At 43.0% G+C, this 20,879-nt stretch overlaps 1 protein-coding gene across 1 annotated transcript in view; it reads left to right on the top strand.

Annotated features, from left to right (window-relative positions):
• Positions 1–20,879, top strand: part of bmp5 (bone morphogenetic protein 5) — a 114,742-nt gene that overhangs the window by 9,723 nt on the left and 84,140 nt on the right. The window lies entirely within an intron of this gene.

Raw genomic sequence — 20,879 nt, 5'->3', positions numbered from 1 at the left:
GTTTTCTGTCGGTTTATCTACCATTCCTTTCATATCTTTCTATTATACGGTGCCTTTCACATCTATCTATCTATCCATCCATCCATCCATTATCCAACCCGCTATATCCTAACTACAGGGTCATGGAGGTCTGCTGGAGCCAATCCCAGCCAACACAGGTCACAAGGCAGGAAACAAACCCCGGGCAGGGCGCCAACCCACCACAGTATATCTATCTATCTATCTATCTATCTATCTATCTATCTATCTATCTATCTATCTATCTATCTATCTATCTATCTATCTATCTATCTATTATATAGTGCCTTTCCTATCTATCTATCTATCTATCTATCTATCTATCTATCTATCTATCATTATGTGGTACCTATCATATCTTTCTATCAGTCTCTCTATAATGCTTTTAGTCATCATACAGTCCCATTCATATCTGTCAGACTGTCTTTTTTATCATTATATAGTGCCTTTCATAGCTATCTGGGTATCTGTAGTGGCCTTTCACATCTATTAATATCTATCAATAACTATAAAGTGCCCTTACGGTGGGCTAGCACCCTGCCTGGAGATTTGTTCCTGCCTTGCGCCCTGTGCTGGATGGGATTGGCTCCAGCAGACCCCTGTGACCGTGTGTTTGGATATAGCGGGTTGGATAATGGATGGATGGATAATGACTTATTGACTGCCTATAAAGTGCCTTTCATATCTATACATCCATCTGTCTATTTATCATAATGTAAATTTCATATCTTACTATCAGTCTCTCTATAGTGCTTTTAATAGCTGTTTATTAGTATATCTATCTGTCATTATAGTTTGTCTTTCATTTCCATCTACAGCACCTTTAATATCTATCTATCTATCTATCTATCTATCTATCTATCTATCTATCTATCTATCTATCTATCTATCGTGCCTTTCATGTGTCTATCTATCCATCTCTCATTATATACTGTCTTTCCCATTTATTTGCCTACCAATCATGATATAGTGCCTTTCATACGTGGGGTTCCTGGAGTATAATTAGGCAGCGGCCCTTAACAGCAGCCTGACACACTGCACAGCTCCAAGGCAGGGACTCCTTGCTACCAACTGTCCCTTAAGCATGTAGCCCTCCTCCTATGCATTCCGAACACGCCCGGCCTGAGAAGTGACGCGGGGACTTTAAAAGCCCCCCCGACGGAGCAGGGCCGTTTTCACTCGCAGTCTGACTGGCCCCCAGCTTCACTCTGTGGTCACTTGGGTCCGCCATCATCAGCAGGCGTTTACGAGGGTCTGAAGGGGTCTGCACGGCAGGTGCTGCGTAGCCGGTCTGGATTGTTTAACTACATGTCACACATTCGCCATTGGGACCCGCTGTATCTCCAAAATACCAGGAAAGCGACACTTTTTACAACTCAGTGCTACCATTTTCGCATTGCTGGGGACTTTTTCTCTTGCATTATAAGCCCTCAGATGTAACGCTTACTTACTTATTGTTATTAAACGTATGTTATTGTGCCTCACACACGATTAAAACGAGTCTTCCTCACTCTATAGCTGTTATTCTAACGAAATGCCCGGTCGGGTCTTCTTGAACATCAATTGCCTGTAATGACTTTTCACTTCTTGGACGTTGCTTCAGTATATCCCGTCTCTGTTTAAGCTATTAGTCATGTATAGCCTGCTGCCGTTTCCTCTTAATTTAATTGTTTCCTTCCTGTAACTATTCCTGTAGCTACTTAAAAATGGAGGATTTCAGGCCACAAATTTCCAGTGTCTAATGAAAATTAAAACTCATTCCATGTGTCATTCCTTCCAGTACGGCTTACACCACTCTGTCCATATAAAGTGGCCGCGGTGACTTGGGGGGGCTAAGGCGCAGGGAGAGGTCAGTGGACGTCGCCGGGCTGACTTCTTCACAGGGCAGAAGTCTTGTAAATTGTTAGGATTTTTAGGTTGAACGGATATTCGGGTCGCTTCTGAATTTTACATAACGCATTTACACCTAACCAGTTTCTTACCCCGCTTATCCAACTGAGGGTCGGCGGTGCAAGTACATGCTGACTGAGGCACATCGCTACGGGGCAACAATACCCATTTGGTAAAACCCCAACACACACCACCCATTACAACGTGCAGCTTGTTGCGTCCCCTAATCAATGGTGACAGCTGAGCCGTCTGTCTTGGTGTTACAGTTCAAAGAATTCTGCAGGAGGCCCCTCTTTTTATTACTGTTGTTGTTTGTAAAAGATAATACGTTAGAAGAGGAATAAACAAAAATAAATAAATAAATAAATAAATAAATAAATAAATAAAATTCTGTACTTGTTAAAAACTAACTCAAGCAATCTGGAATTTATATTCCATCAGTCCTTAAAGTCAGGACCCCCGGAGAAACGCACGCAAAGAGAAGACGAACTGGTTTGGAGACCTGATATTTTGTTTAAATTAAATTACTTTTAAAAGCGATATTTCAAATTGTTTCAGACCTTTTTTTTTACCACCATCAAACGCGCTGAAGTGTTAACAACAATTCCCCAAGAAACAGCAGAGCACACATAACACAAGTCAGTGACAAAATAATACACGGGAGCTACGCGGCTGTCCATTACTAAGCCCTAGGAGTTCTTAACTGTTCTGTTTTACGGTCAAAACAGTGCAAACTGTTACTTCAAATATAGTTTAAAAAAACGACAGGTGAAATAAATTGCTACATTGTTTTTCTTAAACCGGTTAACCTGGGTGTGGATAACGGGGGTTTCGTGTAACGAAGTGCCACATCTTCGGGGCAAAAAGAAGATTTATTTAACTATTCGTCAGCACAAAATTGGGCTTAAGCACACTTAATAAAAAGGCTGAACGTGTGTGTGTGTGTGTGTGTGAACGATTTGAGAATACCGCATCCCGGATGTCCCTAACACGTGACCATAACACACGCTGACAGATCTACAAACAGACAATTGCGCATAGAAAATGCAATGCTGGTTTATATCTAAAATAAACAAACGTATTGCAAATTTTTTTTAATCCACATCTACTGAGACTTTTAAAATTACGTTTTATTCCTCTTATAATAAGCCTACAGGGTAAAAAACACTTTGGCACCTCTCAGATTTTACTGAACCAGCATCAAGAATCACCTTAAATGCTGCCATGCATCAGTAAATTCATACGTGTGTTTGTTAAAATATTTATGTATGTATGTGCATTTATTTATGAATGTGTTCATTTTTGAGCTTCTGTAAAGAGGCACTTTTCCTCCTTTGGACAAATAAAGTGCTATTTATCCATCTATCTGTCTATAATTATACAGTGCCTCTCATTTCTATCTATCTATCTCACATTATATAGTGCCTCTCATTTCTATCTATCTATCTATCTATCTATCTATCTATCTATCTATCTATCTATCTATCTATCTATCTATCTATCTCATTATATAGTGCCTTTTTATATAGTTATCTTTCATTATATAGTGCCTTTCATGTCTATCAGTCTATAATGCCTTTCATATATTTCGTTAAGTGCCTTTTCTGCCTGTGTATCATTATATAGTTTTTTTTCATGTCTATCTTTAGTGCCTTTCATATCTATCTATCTAATATTATATAGTGCCTTTCACATATCTATCTATCTATTTATCTGTCTGATAATGATAGAATTTCTGGTATAATTTCTTATCCTAATAATAACAATAAGGCAGTACATTTATTGTCCAGCGCCTTTTTTCAAAGTGAATACCATCTGAAAGCTCTTTAAAAGCCCTTTGTGGTTATTCCCTTAATTGTGTGGACACCAGGAGATTTAATAAACCCTTTAGTGGGTGTCAATGCCAGTCAAAGGCAGTGGGAAAATGATCTATAATCTATCTCTCTCATTATATATTGCCTTTCATGTCTATCAGTCAATCAATCTATAGTGTCTTTCAAATCTTTTATTATACAGTGCCTTTCCTGTCTGTCTATCATTAGTGCCTTTCATATCTATTTGTCTGTAATTATATAGTGCCTTTCATGTCTATCTATCATTACTGTATATACATTGTAGTGCCTTTCATATCAGAGTTACAGAACATGGAGTTAAAACAATAAGCTTGACAGGCTGTCCATTTTCTTTCATCACCTATAAGCTCATTGTTCTTCTGTCAATGTACAGAACATTTTAGGAGTTTACCATTAATCCATTTTCTCACAACTTTTTCCCAGCACGGGATAAGGAAGAATCAAAGTGGCTTTTGAAAGGAATTCTCGACCATTCGGCCATAAAGCAGCTGTGATCTGGAGGGCAGTCCAGCACATGGCGAACCTACAATATGTGCAGGCAGTAATTTGATTTCCATTCGTTTTCTCTTTTCTCTAGAGATGATGTCACACTCACACACAGAATAGCACTGGTTATCTCTTTGGAATAATTTAGCATCCTTAGAAACGTATAGACGCACGGGTAAACTTAAACATAAAGGTGCCAAAGGGGTTCTTTAGAGCAATGCCAGACTGAAATGGTTCTTTGTCAAGCACTGGTAAGAGCCACACAACTCAGTAAAGTGCCAGGAATTTTAAAGGTGCGGTCAAAGACTGCAACTGGGAATCAAATTCAAGTGTCACATTGCAAGATCACAGCACAAGTCACAGTGAACCACCGTCAGTGCCCATGCCAAGTTATTTTGTGCCCTAAGCCAAGTTTATTAGTGTGCCAACCAACTGTTCGCTAGCTAACCTGTTTAACTGGCTTATGATCTGCGCCTAATTCGCCTAAATTGGCTTTAAAAGAAAAGCTAAATATTTTCAAGTGTTTTATTATTATTATTATTATTATTATTATTATTATTATTATTATTACATTTTATTGAATTTATTAAAATCAGAAAACATTCCGTAAAAGCAAGTCAAATTTTAAGCTCAAATCAAATCATACCCCACCCATGAGAAAGGGAGCGCATCAGAGTAAAACTTTAAAAGTAGGAAAAAATAAGTAAATAATAAATGGAATAAAAACGTGAAGAAAATCGTCTTCCTCAATTTAAATGCTTAATCCAATCTGTCATTAATTAGATCCTTCCAGGTTGTAAAAAAAAGGTTTGATTTTTTCCAATTTCAAATAATAAATATTGACCTTAATTTCCAATTTTTCCAGCAGTTATTGCAGCATATTGTTACGTTGGCTCTTACAATTATAAGGATTAGAAGGACAGATTAGACATAGCTCTCCCCCCTTATTATTATTATTATTATTATTTCACTCTGAAAAATGACATTGTCCGATATAGGGCCACGGGACTGGATCGTACGCAATATCCCAGGGCACAGCCCTGGAGAGTGCCAGTCCATCAGGGTACCCACGCCTCCACATTCTGGTCATTATGGAATCCCCAGCTTACCTGCCCATCTTTGGTGAGAAGAAGAGCGGAGGATACCCAGAGAGGAACCCACAAATCCTCATAAACAGAAAAGTGCCAAAGTGGCTCTTCAGAGCGATGGCATAGGGGCGCAATTTTTATTCCCACAAGAGCCGTCTATCCTCATGAAGGTTCGAGAAAAAGTTGGCATTTCGATCCGTAACAAGTTCCATAAACGATCACGAAGAGATAACGGGCTTGTGAATTGGCTTACTGATTTTAAAAGGGGTCTCACTGCCTATAAACACCTGCAGGCTCGGTTGAGGTTTTCCTGATCTGCTCGTGTCCTGCTTAGGTCAACCATAGCGGTTTGCTTTTCTTTTTTGTCCTCATGTAAGGACCCTTCTCAAAGCCCAAAGAACCAACTTCATAAGCAAAAAAGCAAAATGAGTCTTGTTTAAGCAATCGAATAACACCACCTCGTCAACTGGCATTGTTTTTAAGGGTCGCGGGCACGGGTAGAACGCGCAACTCGCACACGGACATCAACTTGGCACGGGATGCCAACCCACTGTGAAGTGGCGCTCTCCCCCTAACCCGTTTAATTTCCAGCATGTTAGATTTTCATTTTTCAAGCTAAATCAGATAACGCGGTTTCAAATTTCGAAGGACAGCAAGCGCAGTAATCGCAAGCCCCATGTGCGCTTTATCTTATCTTAATAAAATAATGAAGTCTGAGCATATTGGGGACATAAACACGCGCTGATAGCTCCGCCAATGAGACCTGAGAGCTTTCCTGCTGCTTACCGCGGCGAATCGATTCGTTTCGAGTTTTGTTTGATTTGAGTTCCTCCTTCTCACCGCCTGTAATGTCATTCGAACTGATTCCACTCCCCTGCGACCCCACAGAAACCTCCACCTTTCTAATTATTTTGGGGGGCATTCTCGCTCTTTCATTCATTTCCTCCCCACCTGCTTCTCTTTCTCGTTTTCTCTTATGCCCTCCAGTAGAAAAGACAAAAGTTTGAAGTCACTGAACTCTTAAATTCGCTTAGTGCTTTACTTCCCCCTCCGGCTGCCTTTTTTTTTTCTTTGGGGCTCTGCACGTAACGAGGAGGCATCGGCGGAATTAAAGAAGGCGTGCGGCACAAGGTGGGCGGGGGAGAGGGGGGTCCCTTTGTACGCCCATCTGTTTATAAGTGCAGCGTTTTTCTGGAGATCACAACGAACTGCATATTACCGTATCGTAAATACTGCGACTCTCCCACTTAACCACTGGCATGCACCGCGCGGGGGCATGAGGGGCAATTACCCCTACCCTTACTTTGTTGTTGAATGTAACCAGACGCACCTATGAATAAATATATTGTAGCGTCCCCGCTAGGTTGGAGCACGGGGTTTGGTAGTGACTGTTGGGTCGATCGAGGGTGGGCGCAGAGGACCGACATCGGGGTATGATTGACGGAAAAAGGGAGCGAAGAGGGTGGCGCCCTGAATGGAGAGGTGGGGGACGGAGGCAAGGGTTGGTTAGTGGGTGGGCTGTGTGGGATGTCAAGATGATGATGCATGTGCTTGTGAAATCACCGTATTTTGTTCGGGGTGGGGCGTCGCTCAGGGCCAGAACAACGAGAGATTCATAGACAACTGTAAATAGTTCAAGTTCAAAGTCGTTCGTTTTTGCTTTTAAAATCGTGTGTTTATTTATTTAGTTATTTATTTATTTTGACTGTTCCCGTAAACTGTTCTGCAATCCCTACTTTGTCCTTCTGTGTTTCTTGTTGAAGTCGATGCAATATATTCATATTTTACAACTAAACTGTGCTGCCTTTAAATTTTTTAAATTTAGCGACTTCTGTCATCTTGGTAAAAAGAACGGACAGGGCCGGGCAACATGCCGGGCAATACACACACACTCGCGCGCGCGTGCGCACACACACCAAACAGAGTTCAGCCAATGATACGCGAGTGCCGCTACTGGACCATAGACATATATAGATAGACGCCACATTCACTGTGTTGCCCAGTCGACAGGAAACGTTTGCGAGTGGCAAAAGTGCCATTTAAACCAATACAGGTAGACATGGAAACTGGGTTTTCTGATGAAAAAACAATAACGTTTAAAACAGTATCGTTTACATACAACAGATTTTGGCGAATCGTTTACATGCAATTATTTATATCCATTTATACACTAATAATGGCAATTATATTATTAAATAATTCCTCCCATGTAAGTAACATTTCTTGGACTGCCTTCTTCCATCTCCGAAACATTTCTAGACTTCGTCCTGTTCTTGCGCAGCGCATTACTGAAGTATCATTTAATGCCCGAGTCACCATATAGATTACCGTAATGCTGTTCTATCTGTCATCCCACAAAAACGTATCCATCGCTTACAACTTCTTCAAAATTCTGCTGCCAGGATAATAACCTGCTGTTCTAAATCCACTGAACACATCACACCGATTCTCTCTCAACGTCACTGGCTCCCTGTTCACTACAGAATACGATACACAATTCCGCTCTGAACATTTAAAGCTCTCCACAACCTCGCTGATCTCCTCCAGACTGGCACTCCTCTCTCTCACTCAGATCCTCATCTGCAGCTCGGCTTTCTGTACCACACGTCAGACTCAGTGCTATGGCAGCTCGAGCGTCTCTCATTGTGCTCTCATCCCTCTCATATCCGTCAGCTCGATTCAATATCACATTTTAAAACTGCCCTCTAAACTTATCTTTTCAAACTGGCATACCACTTGTGAATTTTGCACTGTTACTGCCAGTTATCTTTGTTTGTTTACTAATTATTGCTTTTTGATTTATCCTTCTCTTGTTTTAATTTTACTAATGTTGTTTAATTTTATTGTATGGTGACCTTGACTGCTAAGATTATAAAACGGGATTTTCAAATGGCCAAATATAACCAAAACAATTGTTCAGCCTTACCTATGAAATGTAATCCCCTGAGATCTGTTTTGCGGTTTGCAAAATCCCAAAAAGCACATTATTCATTACTTCATTCCACAGCAGTGCCACTCGCAATATGGCGGCGACGTTGACGTGCGATGCTGCAGGTCATGCGGCGTCTAGTAATTCTATGTCTATGTATTGGACGGTTGCCGCCCCTTTGGTCTGAATTTGATTGGGCAGTGCAGGTAACACGTGTAATCTGACGACACTGCATTTAATTTTAGTTAATACGGTAATGGCCCCAAAGTGTCAAAACACTTGTAGTGATGCTGCCAGTTCTCGAAAGCCTAAGAGAAGCCGCGAAAATAAGTTTATTATTGTGTGAGGAAGTTTTGCTTCTTCATTAACCACAACTTTATATCTCACTATTATAAAAAAAAAATCCTTACACATCCCGCAAGACGAGTCTTTGTGCCAAGAGATTTAAACACGCCCGGGGCTGGAAATAAAAGACAAAGAGTAGATGACAAAGTAGAACATCGTAAAGAACTCAAAAACGTTGGCGCAATACACATGCAGAGCAGGTTAGAGATAATGGATGTACGAAAATTCTCAAAAAGTCTCAAAAAAAAAAAAAAAAATGATAGTAAAGATCGCATTGGCCTAAACAAACGGAAATTATTACTCGGTAAATTAACGGAAACAGTAAAAAGAGAGGGTTGGTGAGCAAAGCGAGCAGGGGAAATATTAATTTAAGATTCTGCTTATTACTTCCAAGACCCTTCATAGTCTGGCACTTCCTTATCTTTCTGATCTTCTTCACATCTCCATTCTCTCTGCTATCCTTAGATCTTCTTCCTCTATCAATGTTATTCCTGCTCGCTTGACTACCATGGGGTTCAGAGCTTTCAGTCGAGTGGCCCATCGCCTCTCCCACAAGACATTCGTAATATCGGACTCTTCCTACCTTTAAATCTCATCTTAAAACACATCTTTTTAAGGTGGCTTATTCTGTCTGATAATTTTAGCTGATAAATTTAAATTTCATTTTATTATTGTATTTATTCTGGTTTTATTGTGCTGTAATATTTTATTAATTTTATGTTGTGACTGTTGTTATTCATGTGCTCTGTAAGGTGTCCTTGTGTGTCTTGAAAGGCGCTTATAAATAAAATAAATCGTTAAATTATTATTATCAATATAAATGGCAGATGACATTTCTCATCCTTACTATTCTGTGTGTGGGTGGCACGGTGGCACAGTGGGTAGCGCTGCTGCCTCGCAGCTAGGAGACCCGGGTTCGTGTGGAGGTTGCATGTTCTCCCCATATCTGCGTGGGTTTCTTCCCACAGTCCAAAGACATGCAGGTTAGGTGCATTGGCGATTCTAAATTGTCCTTGGTGTGTGTGTGTGCCCTGTGGTCGGCTGGCGCCCTGCCCAGGGTTTGTTTGCTGCCTTGTGTTGGCTGGGATTGGCTCCAGCAGCCTCCCGTGACCCTGTAGTTAGGATGTAGCGGGTTGGATAATGGATGGATGGATGGATTTATCCTGCATGTCCGCAAGTGGACAGCCGGAGTACGATTTGTGTTTCTTCTTAATTGGGCGACGTCGTGCTTTTGTCGTGAATGAACCACACGCAGAACAGAAACCGTCTGCATAATTAAGATAATTTCTAGGCATGATAACAACCGAAATCACTCGCAGTTAATGCCGTCTGCAACATAAAAATACAGACAGCTGTCGTTAAACCTTGTAATACGCTTATGGCTAATTATAACAAATAGTATGCAATATATAATTAGCCTCTTCAGAAAAAAGAAAAAAACTAGACGTGCTTGAGTAAAACTAAACGCAATCAGCACTGAAAAACACTGGAAAACCCTCCGAAAATTATGGCTGATGAAAACGATCTGCTGACGTGTGGAACTGATCTCATTTAGTTAGCGGGTCTTCTTGTCTCTTCTCTTATTCTGCATTCAGACACGTACAGCAGTATGATTTTTGCATTAAATGACATTTCAATTTTTTTTTTTTTGCTATAGCTTTAAATGCTTAACTCTTTATTGTTGTTTTCCTGGTCTTTTGCCTCTTTTTTGTTTGTTTTCTTGCTCTTATTTTTGCACATGTGCGTTCAGCGCTTGGTTAAGTGAATGCGCTCTGAGCGACTTAAGCGTTTACGTTGCGTGTTGTAGTGGCGCTTAACCCTTAACTCAGGGGTTCTCAACGTCGGTCCTGGGGACCCCCTGTCGCTGCAGGCTTTTGTTCCAACCAGCCTCTGTTTTTTTAATTAAACTCCTGGGCTAATTAAGTGAACTGATATTTCCCAATTTTTGTGTTTAGGGAACAATATATTAATTAGAAGACTAAGTTTGCTAAAAACAAATATATTAAAATGTACCAAGCAGTTATACACTCACCTAAAGGATTATTAGGACCACCATACTAATACGGTGTTTGACCTTCAGAACTGCCTTCATTCTACGTGGCATTGATTCAACAAGGTGCTGAAAGCATTCTTTAGAAATGTTGGCCCATATTGATAGGATAGCATCTTGCAGTTGATGGAGATTTGTGGGATGCACATCCAGGGCACAAAGCTCCCGTTCCACCACATCCCAAAGATGCTCTATTGGGTTGAGATCTGGTGACTGTGGGGGCCATTTTAGTACAGTGAACTCATTGTCATGTTCAAGAAACCAATTTGAAATGATTCGAGCTTTGTGACATGGTGCATTATCCTGCTGGAAGTAGCCATCAGAGGATGGGTACACGGTGGTCATGAAGGGATGGACATGGTCAGAAACAATGCTCAGGTAGCCCGTGGCATTTAAACGATGCCCAATTGGCACTAAGGGGCCTAAAGTGTGCCAAGAAAACATCCCCCACACCATTAGACCACAACCTCCAGCCTGCACAGTGGTAACAAGGCATGATGGATCCATGTTCTCATTCTGTTTACGCCAAATTCTGACTCCACCATTTGAATGTCTCAACAGAAATCGAGACTCATCAGACCAGGCCACATTTTTCCAGTCTTCAACTGTCCAATTTTGGTGAGCTCGTGCAAATTGTAGCCTCTTTTTCCTATTTGTAGTGGAGATGAGTGGTACCCGTGGGGTCTTCTGCTGTTGTAGCCCATCCGCCTCAAGGCTGTGCGTGTTGTGGCTTCACAAATGCTTTGCTGCATACCTCGGTTGTAACGAGTGGTTATTTCAGTCAAAGTTGCTCTTCTATCAGCTTGAATCAGTCGGCCCATTCATTCTCCTCTGACCTCTAGCATCAACAAGGCATTTTCGCCCACAGGACTGCCGCATACTGGATGTTTTTCCCTTTTCACACCATTCTTTGTAAACCCTAGAAATGGTTGTGCGTGAAAATCCCAGTAACTGAGCAGATTGTGAAATACTCAGACCGGCCCATCTGGCACCAACAACCATGGCACGCTCCAAATTGCTTAAATCACCTTTCTTTGCCATTCTGACATTCAGTTTGGAATTCAGGAGATTGTCTTGACCAGGACCACACCCCTAAATGAAGCAACTGCCATGTGATTGGTTGATTAGATAATTGGATTAATGAGAAATTGAACAGGTGTTCCTAATAATCCTTTAGGTAAGTGTATATCCATCCATCCATTTTCCAACCCGCTGAATCCGAACACAGGGTCACGGGGGTCTGCTGGAGCCAATTCCAGCCAACATAGGGCACAAGGCAGGAACCAATCCAGGGCTGGGGGCCAACCCACCGCAGGACACACACAAACATACCCACACACCAAGAACACACTAGGGCCAATTTAGAATCGCCAATCCACCTAACCGGCATGTCTTTTGACTGTGGGAGGAAATCATTCAGAACAGCAGGAGGGAGGAGGGAGGAACACTTTTGGGAAGGGAAACCAGAGGCAAGATTGGAAGGAGGAGTGAAGTCGGAAGAGAGGAGTCGGTGAGGTCGGACACTTGTGAGGGAGCAAAGCAATGGCAGTCCAAGCAATTGTGTTGGAGCAGGGATCTGGAACTAAAGCCTCCCAGGGACCCAAAAATGCACGATAACGGAGGTCCAGCTCCATGCGTTTTGCCAGACGCTTAGTGGAGGTTTGCAGGACGTGAGTCGGGAGAAACCAATCACAGCTGTTGGCATCTCTGCCAGCTGTGGAGAGCCGCCATGAACTGATTGGTGACCTGCATAGTTTACTGAGTGGATGTTAATTATTTATGGTGGTTTTTAAAATGCTCGTCAGTGCTGGAATTTATTTATTTCTATTTGAATAAGGATTTCACTTTGCACAGTTTTGTATCTCCTCTCTCATTGCACTGGCTCATCTTGGTTTACGACTATCTACATTCAGGGTTCAAGGGAGACTTAGCTGGTGCTGCCAACCCAGACCGTGACATGTCCAGCTGTGGGTTTTTAAGTAAGGGTCAGAGAATTGCGGCATTCAGTGTTGAACCGTCGACAGTGCTAAGAATGGGTGCTGCCAGGACAGCCAATGAGCTTCTCTCTAGTTTTGTCAGGATTGGATCCATGGAGCAAGTTATAGGTTCCATTTTTGAAATTAAAGTTATAACTTCCTGTTCTGCGACCATATTAAAATGGTCACGCAAGTCGAGACAGGGTACGCCAATCCTGTATTAAGTTTATGAGGTGACACTGAGGTGACACTGAGATCTGAGCTCTTATGCAGTCAAATTTCCCATTAAAGTTCAAAAAGTCTGCCCTGCTAATGTCTACCGGGATTTTACATGGCTGTTGAGAATTTCCAATCGTTCGATTAGCTGTTATTCCAAACAGTTCTTGAGGATTATTTCTGTTGTTATCCATTAATCTAGAATAGTAGTCCGAGCGGGCTATAAAGAGGGCTTTTTTATACCTTTTAATGCTCTCTGTCCCTGCAGCTTTGTCGCTCTCCTCCTATGCACCAGTTTTCTGCACTCTGATTTATGAGTGCCGAACTGATGGGAGAAGGACCTCTAGAGTAAAAGGGTAGAGGGGGGCAAATGTGACATTTGAACTTTCAAATCATCAATTTAAGCAGAACAACAAGACACAAGGTGGTCATCCAGCATCTCCAAGCAGACAGGCGTTTCCAGATATGCTGCCCAAGATTTTGTGAAGAAGCAGAAAGGGAAACTGGCCAATAGGGAGGACCAGAAATGGAATAGCAAGCCATGGAAATGCAGGGTGGCAGATGAGAGACACATCTGGTAAAATCAGAGTCCAGCACCACTACTGGAGAGACCACTGGAACCCAAGTCCAGCCCTTTAGAGTTGATGGAAGTGCTGTCAGAAATGGAAGAGTTGCTGCCCAAAAGCAAAGTGGAATCAAAGCCAAGAGGCTCGCAGAAGCTGAAGGACTGGGGTGCGGTAAGTGTCCTGCACTGACGAGTCCACATTTCAGGTTTTTGGCCCAGTTTCTCCAAGGAGGGGCTGCAGAGCGAGAGCTACACAGATGAGTGTCTGGGTGGGCCAACAGTGAAGCACATGGCAGAGGCAAGTGGAGTTGGTTATCTGGTTAGAAAGAGTTGAGAAGGACAAGCACATTGTCATCCATCACACAATCCCATCAGAGAGGCATCGGGTTGGTCTCAATTTTAACGAACCCCAAACGTATGGCCAAGGTTATAAAGAACTGGCAAAAAACAGAAAGAACAAGAAGTGCTCCAGCCAGATGAGAGATGGCCTCCACAGAGCTCTGAACTGAAGAGGATGGAGGCCATCAAGAAATGACGCAGAGAAACGGAAGCAAGCAGGATGGCGGCCAAAGTGTGCAGAAGAACTGAGCCGAGTGGAACAAGAGGTGGAGAACAAATTGCCTGCTGCACGACGGAGAAGAGGGACAAACAGTGGACCTGGTAGAATGCTGGAAAAAAGGCAAAGGGTGGACACCAGTGTTGCTACTGGTCCAAGGTTGTTCTGCCCAATTAAGCTACTTTTGATTGGCATCTGTGGGGGGAAAAATTAAGCTTTTGTGGGATGCAGTTTTTTGGGCTACTTTTCCAAATTTAACGTGGTATTTTGTGCTATTTTTTTCACCCCACTCCTCCCTGTTATTATCATGTTTTTCATCCATCACACAATCCCATCAGAGAGGCATCGGGTTGGTCTCCATTTCAATCACTCCCAAACGTTCGGCCAAGGTTATAAAGAACAGTGAAAACAGGAAGAACAAGAAGTTCTGCAGTCAGATGAGAGATGGCCTCCACAGAGCCCTGACCTGAAGAAGATGGAGGCCGTCAAGGAACGATGCAGAGAGATGGAAGCAAGTGGCCAAAGCGTACAGAGGAACTGGGCCGGGTGAAAGTAGAGGTGGAGAACAAATGGACAGCAGGACAGACAGACAGACAGACAGTAGACCAGAGAGAACTGAGGCAGATGGAAAAAGTAAAAAGGGTGGACACCACTGTTGCCACTGGTCCAAGGTTTTTCTGCCCAATTGGGCTATTTTTGGTTGGCATCCATGGGGGATTTAGCTTTTTCGGCTACTTTTTTCGAAATTTAATGGGGTATTTTGGGCTATTTTTTCACCCCACTCCTACACATTATTACTCATCCGGGCCTCCTTTCCCTGCTATTCACAGTTGTAGACGTACTTTGTCCTTAGGAAGTTGTCCTTTGGAAGTTGTGAGATGGTATATATCGATTCTATCACTCTCAAATATCTACAAGAGGACCCGTCCCCCTGGGTTTCAATGGTACGTACCTAATCCCTTGCTGTCAACACCACTCCACACTTTCCGGTGTGTCACTTTGGCTACGTCAACTGTTGGGCTATTTTTTCGGGCAACTGTGCTATTTTTAAACTGTCCTTGGGCTATACATGTTTAAAGACCTGTTAACCCTTGGTAGACATACCAAATGGTGATTGGATTTAGGTTTCTACCGCTCTCTATAGTCAATTTTTTTGATATGTAGTAAGTTTTCATTTCATTATTTTTGAAACTATCTTCGCTGTGGCCTTCAAGTTAGCATGTAGGCTCCATTACTATTTACATGGGCAGGGTATCAAGGCTTGTCCGAGGATGAGTGGGTGTCTGCATACCTCTCAGCATCACTAAGGTGCGCAAACCCCACCACCACGTCACCGTGACAGGCGTATTAAGTAGAATTTGTTCACTGTGAGTGTTGGACTCCATCCAGGCGTTGTCTTTTCAACGTTATCTCCCATTTGAGGTTTTCATGGACAGAATAGCTGAAAATCTGAGGGTGTCCAGTTGGGGATGCTATGGGGAGCATCGTTGCTTGATGCAGATGATGTCATCCTCTTTGAACTTCGGCGTGTGCTTGAGTGATTCGCTGCCAAGTGTGAAGCAGCTAGGATGAAGATCAGTTCTCATGGCTCTCTCATGGAAAAGCATGGATTGCTTTGTCCGGGTAAGGATTAAACAACCACTCTTAGAAAAGAAGTTCAGGTATCTCGAGATCTTCTTTACAGGGTAATGGAAAAAAGGGACGTGAGATCAGCAAACAGATCTGAGCAGTGGTGCCGTACCAGTCTATGGTGGGCCATGGTTCTAGAGACAAAGCTCTCGGTTTACCAGTCGCTCAACATCCTCCTCCTCAACTATGGTCATGTGCTGTGCAGAATGACCAAAAGAATGAGATCACAAGTACAAGCGAAAGATGTGAGGTTTCTTCACAAGGGTGGCTGCTCTGATACTCTGTGATGGAGTGAGAAGATCAACCATTTGGGAACAACTCAGAGTAGAGTCGCTGCTCCTTCAGATTGAGGAGAGCCAGTTGAAGAAGAATGTCCCCCATCAGGCGGCTCCCACCTCAGAGACCCAGCGACACAACTAGGATCCACCTCAGGAATTATATGTCTCGGTTGGCTGCCTGGGAATTCTACAGAAAGAGCTGGAATCTGTAACTGGGGACTTGAAAGTCCTAGGTTGACCTGCATTGGTCTGCTGCCACCACGACCCTTGCCAGGAAAAGGCGATAAAGAAGATGAGATGAGATGAAATGAGATGAGATGGAGGCTCCTTGTTTCCTTTGCCCTGAGTTGCAGCCCACCGAGTTTGAAATGATGAGTGTATCGCCGAGACCCCGATGCCCGTTTCAATTTGGCCAAGTCAGTGCCTGTCAAGAGACCCGCTGCTCAACGTGATTTCATGTTTACCTTCGCCTGCATGTGAAAGAGCCCGACAATGTTTGGGTTCCTCAAGTATGAGATCATAGGAGCGTGTGGGACAGGGGAACGGATGAATCAGCCTCTGCTATCTCATCTGATCGGATTGCCTTAAGCCAAAACAGTTTTGTAAATAGTCAGAAGTTCATAAAGAACAAAGGGCGATTTTTTCTTCTCTTTTTTTCCGCAAAATTAGCTGCTCTATGAAGAGCTGCAGGATCCCGACAAATAATTCCGACGCCTCCCGTGTATGCCACACCAAAGACAGAGGGTGCCGTGGTTTGTGTTATCAGCAGGAAGCCTGCGTTTGATAGCCGACACAGTGCAGCCCAGGTCTGAGGATCAAAAAAAAAAAAAGGGTGGTGGGCCAGGGGGGCTGCCATTATTGTTACTCCTGCAGCCTGATGGGCTCGGGGTAATCTGAGAACGTCCTCACTGATAAAAGTTTAGAAAAATGAAAGGATGGATGGACAGGTAGAGGCGTACATAGGGCAGCCAGCTCTCTTTCTCTGGAGATGTGGACATTTGGGTCAAAAAGTGAGGACTTTTGAGGACGCCTTTCCATGTAATACGCCTTTATACTGTCTTACGGTTTTTTAAAATGATATAAACCTTTAGTAGCAGTTTATCACTATAATGATGATATGATGGCCACAATCACAGTCACTGGCAAACTAAAAAGCCATTCGATATTTTGAATACGTCAAGCCTCTTTAAATGAACAGACTTCATTCCTTCCATTCTCATTGGGATAGCTTGACTGTAAAAAAATGATACACTTGGTAAATTCACTTCTAGTAGAATAAAAATAATTCTACTCTTTTCAATTTACAGCATATACTCGCATATAAGTCGGGGCTTGAAACCCGAAAAATCGATCAGAAAATCAGACCCTGACTCATACGCCCGTTCAAAAATGCGACACTTGATTATTTTTTTTTACATCTTCTTGCACCAGTTTCTCAGACACATCGAATTTTGTTGCAGCGGCACAGTTACCAATTTCTCTGCCCACAGCCTCAGATTGGCGCGAATATATTGTTCCTGCAAGAGAGCTATGATGAGAGAAGTCGCAAAATCAACTGGAATGTTCAGGCAAATTCTAGAAAAAAAACAAAACAATCTAAATCCATGAAGTAGTTCTCTCATTCGCTAGCTGAGTGGAGGTAAGGTTACGCCCCGAGGCTGGTGTATGAGTGAGCAGGGCCCGCCCGCTGCATGTCTCTTGGATTCGCACAAATAAATCGGTACCACAAGCAAACTCTGATGCACAGCGAAATGAGAGAAGTCACAAATTCAAGCAAATTCTAGAAAAAAACCCGATCTAAATCCATGAAGTAGTTCTCTCGTGAAATCCAGACAGACATACAGACAGAAGATGGAGTTTATATATATACAGTGCATCCGGAAAGTATTCACAGCGCATCACTTTCTCCACATTTTGTTATGTTACAGCCTTATTCCAAAATGGATTAAATTCATTTTTTTCCTCAGAATTCTACACACAACACCCCATAAGGACAACGTGAACAAAGTTTACTTGAGATTTTTGCAAAGAAAGCACATGTCCATAAATATTCCCAGCCTTTGCCACGAAGCTCCAAATTGAGCTCAGGTGTGTCCTGTTTCCCCTGATCATCCTTGAGATGTTTCTGCAGCTTCATTGGAGTCCACCTGTGGTCAATTCAGTTGACTGGACATGATTTGGAAAGGCACACACCTGTCTATAGAAGGTCCCACATCTGACAGTTCATGTCAGAGCACAAACCAAGCATGAAGTCAAAGGAATTGTCTGTAGACCTCCGAGACAGGATTGTCTTGAGGCACAAATCTGGGGAAGGTTACAGAAAAATTTCTGCTGCTTTGAAGGTCCCAAAGAGCACAGTGGCCTCCATCATCTGTAAGTGGAAGAAGTTCAAAACCACCAGGACTCTTCCTGGAGCTGGCCGGCCATCTAAACTGAGCGATCAGGGGAGAAGAGCCTTAGTCAGAGAGGTGACCAAGAACCTGATGGTCACTCTGTCAGAGCTCCAGAGGTCCTCTGTGGAGAGAGGAGAACCTTCAAGAAGGACAACCATCTCTGCAGCAATCCACCAGTCAGGCCTGTATGGTAGAGTGGCCAGAGGAAGCCACTCCTTAGTAAAAGGCACATGGCAGCCCGCCTGGAGTTTGACAAAAGGCACCTGAAGGACTCTCAGACCATGAGAAACAAAATTCTCTGGTCTGATGAGACAAAGATTGAACTCTTTGGTGTGAATGCCAGGCGTCACATTTGGAGGAAGCCAGGCACCGCTCATCACCAGGCCAATACCATCCCTACAGTGACGCATGGTGGTGGCAGCATCAGGAACTGGGAGACTAGTCAGGATAAAGGGAAAGATGACGGCAGCAATGTACAGAGACATCCTGGATGAAAACCTGCTCCAGAGCTCTTGACCTCAGACTGGGGCGACGGTTCATCTTTCAGCAGGACAACGACCCTAAGGACACAGCCAAGATATCAAAGGAGTGGCTTCAGGACAACTCTGTGAATGTCCTTGAGTGGCCCAGACTTGAATCTGATTGAACATCTCTGGAGAGATCTTAAAGTGGCTGTGCACTGACGCTTCCCATCCAACCTGATGGAGCTTGAGAGGTGCTGCCAAGAGGAATGGGCGAAACTGGCCAAGGATAGGTGTGCCAAGCTTGTGGCATCATATTCACAAAGACTTGAGGCTGGAATTGCTGTCAAAGGTGCATCGACAAAGTATTGAGCAAAGGCTGTGAATACTTATGGACATGGGGTTTCTCCGTTTGTTTATTTTTAATAAATTTTCAAAAACCTCAAGTAAACTTTTTTCACGTTGTCATTATGGGGTGTTGTGTGTAGAATTCTGAGGAAGAAAATGAATTGAATCCATTTTGGAATAAGGCAGTGACATAACAAAATGTGGAAAAAGTGATGTGCTGTGAATACTTTCTGGATGCACTGTATATAAAATATATATATATATATAGAGAGAGAGAGAGAGTGATGGTTATGCTGTTTATTTGAACTGCTTCCTTCCTTGTACAGCACTCTGGTTCAGTTTCGGCTCTCGTCCATGGGCTTTGAAAATAAAGTTTGACTTGACTTGACAAATGGGATTTTCATTTGACGTCCATACCACTGGTGAGGTGGCGGGCCCCCCCAGACTCTACCAATGCTCTTCACTTCCTCTTTTTGTTTTTTAAGACGTTAAAGAATCCTCATCTCTCAAACAAGAAAGCCATCAACATGCAGTCGCCCTCTGCTCCTTCCGTGCCGCCCCACATGCAAATTTGCACAAAGCGAAGGGTCCCATTGTTTATCACGAATGTCAAAACTTCCATCAGAAACCACAGGAACTTACTGCGCTTGTGGGGCTGAGCGGCCGGACGTTTATTAGACTTGCGGATTTGTTTGGACAACATCAGAGATGCACTTTATTAATCTGCTGGCACTTTTAGGACCGTCTTTACTGCCAAGCATTTATTTTGGCTTTAAGTACTAATGGCCTGCAGTGGACTTGAGGCTCGAGCGGAGGAAAGTTTCGCCTGGAGTGAAATATTTTCTAAGATTGAAATGATCGCCGGGTTAATGAGATGGGCTAAAATGCAAAATCATAATGGTGGTCTATCTCTCTCTGTCTGTCACGGACAGGAAGCAGCTGGACACACTGCCTCTGACGTCATAGGTGGTCACCGTCCAACAGCAGACTGACTCTCCTTTCCTTAGACTGAAATGTTGAGCTGTTTTTGAGGTGATTTGCACACACACGTGGGTGACAAAAAATGGAGTGTGGCCTCCAAAGCCGAACGAAAATAAGAAAATCGGATTGAGACCCAAGATGATGAACTTTAAACACATTGTCTACACACAGACAAGTAACGATGACTGTTCAATTGAAACATTTATGGTTCAAGCATATAATCTCACATGAATATTAATTTTAAAAAAGAAGAGGCAGGTAAGCATAAAGTTAATAAAACAAAAATTATCATTCAGAACTGGAAATCGACCCCTGAGGTACATCACTGTCAGCGTAAATGATTGGTGTGCTTTTAGTTAAGGTCAAGGTAAATGGTTTATTGTCACACGTACAATCTCCTTCCTCTTCTCTCAGCTGCTCCCATTAGGGGTCGCCACAGCAGATCATCTTCTTCCATATCTTTCTGTCATCGTCATCTTGTTCTGTCACTCCCATCACCTGCATGTCCTCTCTCACCACATCCATAAACCTCCTCTTAGGCCTTCCTCTTCTCCTCTTGCCTGGCAGCTCTATCCTTAGTACCCTTCTCCCAATATACCCAGCATCTGTCCTCCTCAAATGTCCAAACCAACGCAATCTCGCCTCCCTGCCATCCCACCTGAGCTGACCCTCTAATGTCCTCATTTCTAATCCTGTCCATCCTCATCACCCCCAATGCCAGTCTTAACATCTTTAACTCTGCCACCTCCAGCTCTATTCTTAGCATCCTTCTTCCAATATACCCAGCATCCCTCCTCTGCACATGTCCAAACAAACG

Source organism: Polypterus senegalus, chromosome 16 (genome assembly GCF_016835505.1).
Source record: "Polypterus senegalus isolate Bchr_013 chromosome 16, ASM1683550v1, whole genome shotgun sequence".
In the NCBI taxonomy this organism is placed as follows: Eukaryota; Metazoa; Chordata; class Cladistia; order Polypteriformes; family Polypteridae; genus Polypterus; species Polypterus senegalus.
This window is presented reverse-complemented; position numbering and strand designations above follow the sequence as displayed.